The 9,356-nt window shown below is 45.7% G+C and overlaps 1 protein-coding gene across 1 annotated transcript in view; it reads left to right on the top strand.

Moving 5' to 3' along the window:
* The first annotated feature begins 508 nt into the window (after positions 1-508).
* The window catches only part of LOC118397970 (protein NDRG1-like), a 29,765-nt gene continuing 20,917 nt past the window's right edge, over positions 509-9,356 (top strand). Inside the window, exon 1 of the mRNA XM_035792845.2 lies at positions 509-669. The gene's annotated coding sequence lies outside the window, so the exon portion shown is untranslated. The remainder of the gene's footprint in view (positions 670-9,356) is intronic.

Below are 9,356 nucleotides of genomic sequence, written 5' to 3'. Positions count from 1 at the left end.
GGGAGTGAAGAATTCCTCCCTGACTCCCTTTCTCTTTAAGATACAACATAGATTACTTAGTTTTGGCATGGCTTTGTATAAATACGACAGGGTTGCCAAGATTCCAGTACACACCCAGCCACTGTCTAGTGAAAGCGTAACCTACTAATATCCCAGTAATGACCACCTAACCATGAAGCATGGACTGTTGACTAACTAACAAGCATTGCTGAAATAAACCCACATCGACAGTAACCCTCTTGGATGCCAAACACGTTGCAAAATTAGTAAATGTAATAATTGCACAAAAAATGCAAAAATGTCCGGATAAATACATGTAGTTAGAGGTGAGAAGTGGGCATCAATGGATGTAGGCTGCTTCACTACAACTATACTACTGACACACTTCAATCAGCAGCCTCAGTGTCATCCCTTTTCTCATTCAACCGCTGGGAACAGTATAGCAGTATTACCAAATGCAGTGATATTGCCCAATAGCAAGTGGAGAAGGGGAAGGGGGCTGGGCTGTCTCCTAATGCTTTATAAACGCGCTGATACACCTTCCCTCAGATGCAAGTAACTAGTAAATATAACCAAACCTTAGTGAATAAATATTACTGATTTGCAAACCATTTAAAGTGTTTAACTACTTTGTGTGGGTGATCAACAGTGGACAATCAAACTTAACAGGTGAGTGTTTTTGAATCGATCTCTGGATATTACAGCGCAATTCAATTGACCTAAATACAGGTCCTTTAAACTCTCCAGATGTTAGTACCAGCCCAGTGTAGCTATTGGGTCAAACCAGCATAGTCACGCACCACTAGCGTCTTTATGCCAAACAGGAAGTTTTTTGTTTTGTTTACATTTTTGAACAAATCAGTATTTAGTATTTTAGTACTTGATCATTTTACCCCCTTTTTTTTCTCCCCAATTACATGATATCCAGTTGCGATCGTGCCTCACACATCGCTGCAACCCCTGCGTTCGTGTGTTAGTGGGTAGTGATGGGAACCGAGGTTTCAGAAGCGTTTGGGATTTTCACCAAATTTTGCCGATAAAGCTATTCATTAGGCTACATGGAGCTTTTTTTTAAATACAATGCAGATTAGTGATATATGCTGGCCAGCAATGAAAAGCAGCGTTTGTTCATATAAACGTATTTTCCTTGAAGTTGATCAAATCTCCGTGTCGCAGTGGTCAGTCTCGGGTTTTAGTAGCCTATTGTCAGTTACTGTTACAGATTCGCGCCTTCTATCGTGCTTCTTTTTTTGCTGTCACTGTGAATCTATTTCATTATTCAGTCTAGAAGCTTATACTAAATAAAACACATGTGCAGAAAGTGTGATGTCAAAACAAATGTAATATTTATTTGCATTCAACAGCGTTATGATCTTTGAAACCCGAATCTACCTGCTGAGCTACCATGCAGGACAAACTCTTTAAAAAAATCAAATCTGAACAAAAATATGAACACAACATGGAAAGTGTTAGTGTCATTTTACATGAACTGAAATAAAAGATCCCAGAAATGTTCCAAATGCACAACAAGCGTATTCCACTCAAATGTTGTGCCAAAATTTGTTTACACCCCTGTTAGTGAACATTTCTCGTTTGCCAAAATAATCCATCCACCTGACAGGTGTGGCATATCAAGAAGCTGATATGCCACACCTGCATGGTCATTACACAGGTGCACCTTGTGCTGGGGACATTAAAAGGCCATTCTAAAATGTGCGGTTTTGTCTCACAACAATGCCACAAATGTATCAAGCTTTGAGGGAAGTGCAATTGGCATGCTGACTGCAGGAATGTCCACCAGAATTGTTGCCAGATAATGTCATGTTAATTTATCTACCAAACCCCTCTCCAACGCCTTGTTAGAGAATTTGACAGTGCGTCAAACTGGATCTTGACCTGACAACAGTTTGGCTTCAGTGGGCAAATGCTGACCTTCGATGGCCACTGGCACGCTGGAGAATATGCTCTTTACGTCTGAATAGTTGTTTCAACTGTAACGGCCAGATTGCAGACAAATGCAATTGTGTTCATTGTCTTTAGCTTATGCCTGCCTATACCATAACCCCACCATAACCCCTCTGTTCACAACGTTGACATCAACAAACCGCTCACCCACACAACGCCATACACTTTATCAATGGCAATTTGAAAGCACAGGGATACCGTGAGGAGATCCTGAGGACCATTATCGTGTCATCTGCCGCCACCACCTCATGTTTCAGTGTGGTACCGTGTGGCTCAGTTGGTAGAGCATGGCACTTTCAATGCCCGGGTTGTGGGTGTGATTCCCGCAGGGGACCAGTACCAATAAAAATGTGTGAACTCGCTACGGTAAGTCGCTCTGGATCAGAGCATCTCCAAATGACTAAACATTTTTACAAATAAAATAATGCAAGGCCCCATGTCACAAGGATCTGTACACAATTCCTGGAAGCTGAAAATGTCCCAGTTCTTCTATGGCCTGCATACTCACCAGACATGATACCCATTGAGCATGTTTGGGATGCTCTGGATCTAGGTGTATGGCAGGGTGTTCCAATTCCAGACGATATCCAGCCACTTCGCACAGCCGTTGAAGAGGAGTGGGACAACATTACACAGGCCACAATCAACAGCCTGATCCACTCTATGCGAAGGAGATGTGCCCTGCTGCCTGAGGCAAATGGTTGTCTAACCAAATACTGACTGGTTTGTGATCCACACCAGTACTTTTTTAAAAGGAATCTGTGGCCACCAGATGCATATCTGTATTCCCAGTCATGTGAAATCCATAGATTAGAGCCTAAGGAATTTATTTCAATTTACTGATTTCCTTAAATGAACTGTAACTCTGGAAAATATTTGAAATGGTTGCATGTTTAGTTTATTTTTGTTTAGTGTACATTGTAAGTACATTGTAAGTACTCGTTGTTTGAAAGCCACTTGGAATTGAAGAAAGCACCAGAACCACAACATAATCCATTTACATTTCATTTACATTTAAGTCATTTAGCAGACGCTCTTATCCAGAGCGACTTACAAATTGGTGCATACACCTTATGACAACCAGTGGAACAGCCACTTGCATCTAAATCTTGTTGGGGGGGGGGAGAAGGATTACCTACCCTTACTTACCCTATCCTAGGTATTCCTTGAAGAGGTGGGGTTTCAGGTGTCTCCGGAAGGTGGTGATTGACTCCGCTGTCCTGGCGTCGTGAGGGAGTTTGTTCCACCATTGAACAGTTTTGACTGGGCTGAAAATACTTCCTCAGTGGTAGGGAGGCGAGCAGGCCAGAGGTGGATGAACGCAGTGCCCTTGTTTGGGTGTATCAGAGCCTGGAGGTTTGAGGTGCCGTTTCACAGCTTTAGGCGAGCACCATGGTCTTGTAGCGGATGCGAGTACATCAACTGAAGCCAGTGGAGAGAGCGGAGGAGCGGGGTGACGTGAGAGAACTTGGGAAGGTTGAACACCAGACGGGCTGCGGCGTTCTGGATGAGTTGTAGGGGTTTAATTGTTGCAGTAATCAAGACGGGAGATGACAAGTGCCTGGATTAGGACCTGCGCCGCTTCCTGTGTGAGGCAGGGTCGTACTCTGCGGATGTTGTAGAGCATGAACCTACAGGAACGGGACACCGCCTTGATGTTAGTTGAGAACGTCAGGGTGTTGTCCAGGATCACGTAGGATCTTGCTTTTGATGTCATTGATAATGTGATGTTACTTTGAAACGAGCATTGGTACATATGCAATAACTATCTAGGCCAATGGCCGGCAGGTGGCGATATTGAGTCTTTTCCATCTTACCGTCCAAACGCATAGCAAACAAATGCAATTTTATTGGTCACAAACACATATTTAGTAGATGTTATTATGGGTGTAGCGAAATGCTTATGTTCCTGGCTCCAACAGTGCATTAGTATCTAACAATTTACAACAATATACAAAAATCTAAAAGTAAAAGAATGGAATTTAGAAATGGATAGTTTTAGATTGAGCAATGTCGAAGTGGCATTGACTAAAATACAGTAAAATAGAATACAGTATGTACATATGAGATGAGTAAAGCAGTATGTAAACATTATTAAAGTTACTAGTGTTCCATTATTAAAGTGGCCAGTGATTCTAAGTCTATGTATGTAAGGTAGCAGCCTCTAAGGTGCAGGGTTGTGTAACCGGGTGGAAGCCAGCTAGTGATGGCTATGTAACAGTCTGAAGGCCTTAAGATAGAAGCTGTTTTTCAGTCTCTCTGTCCCAGCTTTGATGCACCTGTACTGACCTTGCCTTCTGGATGATAGCGGGGTGAACAGGCCGTGGCTTGGGTGGCTGATGTCCTTATTGATCGTTCTGGCCTTCCTGTGACATCGGGTGCTGTAGGTGTCCTGGAGGGCAGGTAGTTTGCCCCCGGTGATGTATTGGACTGACCGTACCACCCTCTGGAGAGCCCTGTGGTTGCGGGTGGTGCAGTTGCCGTACCAGGACGGCGATACAGCCTGACAGGATGCTCTCAATTGTGCATCTGTAAAAGTTTTAGGGTTTTAGGGGCCAAGACAAATTTCTTCAGGCACCTGAGGTTGAAAAGGGGCTGTTGCACCTTCTTCACCACACTGTCTGTGTGGGTGGACCATTTCAGATTGTCAGTGATGTGTATGCCGAGGTACTTGAAATCTTTCCACCTTCTCCACTGTGGTCCCGTCGATGTGGATAGGGACATGCTCCCTCTGCTGTTTCCTGCAGCCCACGATCAGCTCCTTTGTTTTGTTGACGTTGATTGAGAGGTTGTTTTCATGACACCACACTCTGAGGGCCCTCATCTCTTCCCTGTATGCTGTCTCATCATTGTTGGTAATCAGACCTACTACTTTTGTGTCATCTGCAAACTTGATGATTGAGTTGGAGGTGTGCGTGGTCATGCAGTCGTGGGTGAACAGGGAGTACAGGAGGGGGCTGAGAACGCACCCTTGTGGGGCCCCTGTGTTGAGGATCAGCGAAGTGGATGTTTTGTTGCCCACCTTCACCACCTGAGGGCGGCCCGTCAGGAAGTCCAGGACCCAGTTGTGACCAATAAAACATTTGATTTGATTTGAACTTGGAGGGTACTATAGTGTTGAAGGCTGAGCTATAGTCAATGAACAGCATTCTAACATAGGTATTCCACTTGTCCAGATTGTATAGGGCAGTGTGCAGTGCAATGGCGATTGCATCGTGAGTCTCTGATCCACCTCTATGTAGAGGACACCATTCTGTATACTTCTGGCCCTTTGGACACTGTGTTAACAACCCTCCAGACGAGCTTCAATGCCATACAACTCTCCTTCCGTGGCCTCCAATTGCTCTTAAACACAAGCAAATCTACATTTACATTTACATTTAAGTCATTTAGCACTTACAAATTGGTGCATTCACCTTATGACATCCAGTGGAACAGCCACTTTACAATAGTGCATCTAAATCTTTTAAGGTGGGGGGGTGAGAAGGATTACTTTATCCTATCCTAGGTATTCCTTAAAGAGGTGGGGTTTCAGGTGACTCCGGAAGGTGGTGATTGACTCCGCTGTCCTGGCGTCGTGAGGGAGTTTGTTCCACCATTGGGGGGCCAGAGCAGCGAACAGTTTTGACTGGGCTGAGCGGGAACTGTACTTCCTCAGTGGTAGGGAGGCGAGCAGGCCAGAGGTGGATGAACGCAGTGCCCTTGTTTGGGTGTAGGGCCTGATCAGAGCCTGGAGGTACTGAGGTGCCGTTCCCCTCACAGCTCCGTAGGAAAGCACCATGGTCTTGTAGCGGATGCGAGCTTCAACTGGAAGCCAGTGGAGAGAGCGGAGGAGCGGGGTGACGTGAGAGAACTTGGGAAGGTTGAACACCAGACGGGCTGCGGCGTTCTGGATGAGTTGTAGGGGTTTAATGGCACAGGCAGGGAGCCCAGCCAACAGCGAGTTGCAGTAATCCAGACGGGAGATGACAAGTGCCTGGATTAGGACCTGCGCCGCTTCCTGTGTGAGGCAGGGTCGTACTCTGCGGATGTTGTAGAGCATGAACCTACAGGAACGGGCCACCGCCTTGATGTTAGTTGAGAACGACAGGGTGTTGTCCAGGATCACGCCAAGGTTCTTAGCGCTCTGGGAGGAGGACACAATGGAGTTGTCAACCGTGATGGCGAGATCATGGAACGGGCAGTCCTTCCCGGGAGGAAGAGCAGCTCCGTCTTGCCGAGGTTCAGCTTGAGGTGGTGATCCGTCATCCACACTGATATGTCTGCCAGACATGCAGAGATGCGATTCGCCACCTGGTCATCAGAAGGGGGAAAGGAGAAGATTAATTGTGTGTCGTCTGCATAGCAATGATAGGAGAGACCATGTGAGGTTATGACAGAGCCAAGTGACTTGGTGTATAGCGAGAATAGGAGAGGGCCTAGAACAGAGCCCTGGGGGACACCAGTGGTGAGAGCGCGTGGTGAGGAGACAGATTCTCGCCACGCCACCTGGTAGGAGCGACCTGTCAGGTAGGACGCAATCCAAGCGTGGGCCGCGCCGGAGATGCCCAACTCGGAGAGGGTGGAGAGGAGGATCTGATGGTTCACAGTATCGAAGGCAGCCGATAGGTCTAGAAGGATGAGAGCAGAGGAGAGAGAGTTAGCTTTAGCAGTGCGGAGCGCCTCCGTGATACAGAGAAGAGCAGTCTCAGTTGAATGACTAGTCTTGAAACCTGACTGATTTGGATCAAGAAGGTCATTCTGAGAGAGATAGCGGGAGAGCTGGCCAAGGACGGCACGTTCAAGAGTTTTGGAGAGAAAAGAAAGAAGGGATACTGGTCTGTAGTTGTTGACATCGGAGGGATCGAGTGTAGGTTTTTTCAGAAGGGGTGCAACACTCGCTCTCTTGAAGACGGAAGGGACGTAGCCAGCGGTCAGGGATGAGTTGATGAGCGAGGTGAGGTAAGGGAGAAGGTCTCCGGAAATGGTCTGGAGAAGAGAGGAGGGGATAGGGTCAAGCGGGCAGGTTGTTGGGCGGCCGGACGTCACAAGACGCGAGATTTCATCTGGAGAGAGAGGGGAGAAAGAGGTCAGAGCATAGGGTAGGGCAGTGTGAGCAGAACCAGCGGTGTCGTTTGACTTAGCAAACGAGGATCGGATGTCGTCGACCTTCTTTTCAAAATGGTTGACGAAGTCATCTGCAGAGAGGGAGGAGGGGGGGGAGGAGGAGGATTCAGGAGGGAGGAGAAGGTGGCAAAGAGCTTCCTAGGGTTAGAGGCAGATGCTTGGAATTTAGAGTGGTAGAAAGTGGCTTTAGCAGCAGAGACAGAGGAGGAAAATGTAGAGAGGAGGGAGTGAAAGGATGCCAGGTCCGCAGGGAGGCGAGTTTTCCTCCATTTCCGCTCGGCTGCCCGGAGCCCTAAATGCATGCTCTTCAACCGATCGCTGCCTGCACCTGCCCGCCTGTCCAACATCACTACTCTGGACGGCTCTGACTTAGAATATGTGGACAACTACAAATATCTAGGTGTCTGGGTAGACTGTAAACTCACCTTCCAGACTCACATCAAACATAGCCAATCCAAAGTTACAGTGCCTTGCAAAAGTATTCGGCCCCCTTGAACTTTGAGACCTTTTGCCACATTTCAGGCTTCAAACATAAAGATATAAAACTGACCAAATATCACATCAACACACATAAGACTTGGCAAAAGGTGTAGAATAACAGGAAATTACCTTTAGACCTGCAAAGTTATCTCCACCAACAAGAGGTGCGTGAATAGTCATCAACAGTGTATTTATCATCATTAGTCATTTAGGTCAACATTGGATCATTCAGAGATCCTCACTGAACTTCTGGAGAGAGTTTGCTGCACTGAAAGTAAAGGGGCTGAATAAATTTGCACGCCCAATTTATCAGTTTTTGATTTGTTAAAAAAGTTTTAAATATCCAATAAATGTCGTTCCACTTCATGATTGTGTCCCACTTGTTGTTGATTCTTCACAAAAAAATACAGTTTATATATCTTTATGTTTGAAGCCTGAAATGTGGCAAAAGGTCGCAAAGTTCAAGGGGGCCGAATACTTTCGCAAGGCACTGTAAATCTAGAATTGGCTTCCTATTTCGCAACAAAGCATCCTTCACTCATGCTGCCAAACATACCCTTGTAAAACTGACCATCCTACCAATCCTCGACAATGTCATTTACAACATAGCCTCCAATAACCTACTCAATAAATTGGATGCAGTCTATCACAGTGCCATCCGTTTTGTCACCAAAGCCCCATATATTCTACCCACCATTGCGACCCGTACACTCTCGTTGGCTGGCCCTCGCTTCATACTCGTTACCAAACCCACTGGCTCCAGGTCATCTACAAGAGCCTGCTAGGTAAAGTCCCCCCTTATCTCAGCTCGCTGGTCACCATAGCAGCACCCACCTGTAGCACGTGCGCTAGCAGGTATATCTCTCTGGTCACCCCCAAAACCAATTCTTCCTTTGTTCGACTCTCCTTCCTCTGCTGCCAATGACTGGAACGAACTACAAAAATCTCTGAAACTGGAAACACTTATCTCCCTCACTAGCTTTAGGCACCAGCTGTCAGAGCAGCTCACAGATTACTGCACCTGTACATAGCCCATCTATAATTTAGACCTAACAACTTCCTCTTCCCCTACTGTATTTATTTATTTAGCTCCTTTGCACCCCATTATTTCTCTCTCTACTTTGCACATTCTTCCACTACAAATCTACCATTCCAGTGTTTTACTTGCTATATTGTATTTACTTCGCCACCGTGACATTTTTTTGCCTTTACCTCCCTTATCTCACCTCACTTGCTCACATTGTATATATATTTATTTTTCTACTGTGTTATTGACTATGTTTGTTTTACTCCATGTGTAACTCTGTGTTGTTGTACGTGTCAAACTGCTTTGCTTTATCTTGGCCAGGTAGCAATTGTAAATGAGAACTTGGTCCTGTGTGGCTCAGTCGGTAGAGCATGTCGCTTGCAACGCCAAGCGTCGTGGGTTCGATTCCCGCTGGGGCCACCCATATGTAAAAGTAGTGGCCCCAGCCGACTTGTAAGTCGCTTTGGACAAAAGCGTCTGCTAAAAATGGGATATATTATATATTATATTATTATTATATTAGAACTTGTTCTCAACTTGCCTACCTGGTTAAATAAAATTGAAATAAAAAATAAAATAAAAATTGTCTGTGGATCTATTGGGGTGGTAAACAAATTGAAGTGGGTCTAGTGTATCAGGTAAGGTAGAGGTGATATGATCCTTAACTAGCCTCAAAGTACTTCATAATGACAAGTGAGTGCTACAGGGCGATAATTTTGAGTTCAGTTACCTTAGCTGTCTTGTGTACACGGACAATGGTGGACATCTTAAAGTAAGT

This window comes from Oncorhynchus keta, chromosome 19 (genome assembly GCF_023373465.1).
Source record: "Oncorhynchus keta strain PuntledgeMale-10-30-2019 chromosome 19, Oket_V2, whole genome shotgun sequence".
Lineage (NCBI taxonomy): Eukaryota > Metazoa > Chordata > Actinopteri > Salmoniformes > Salmonidae > Oncorhynchus > Oncorhynchus keta.
The sequence above is the reverse complement of the archived record's forward strand: the minus strand, read 5'-3'. Positions and strand labels throughout refer to the sequence as shown.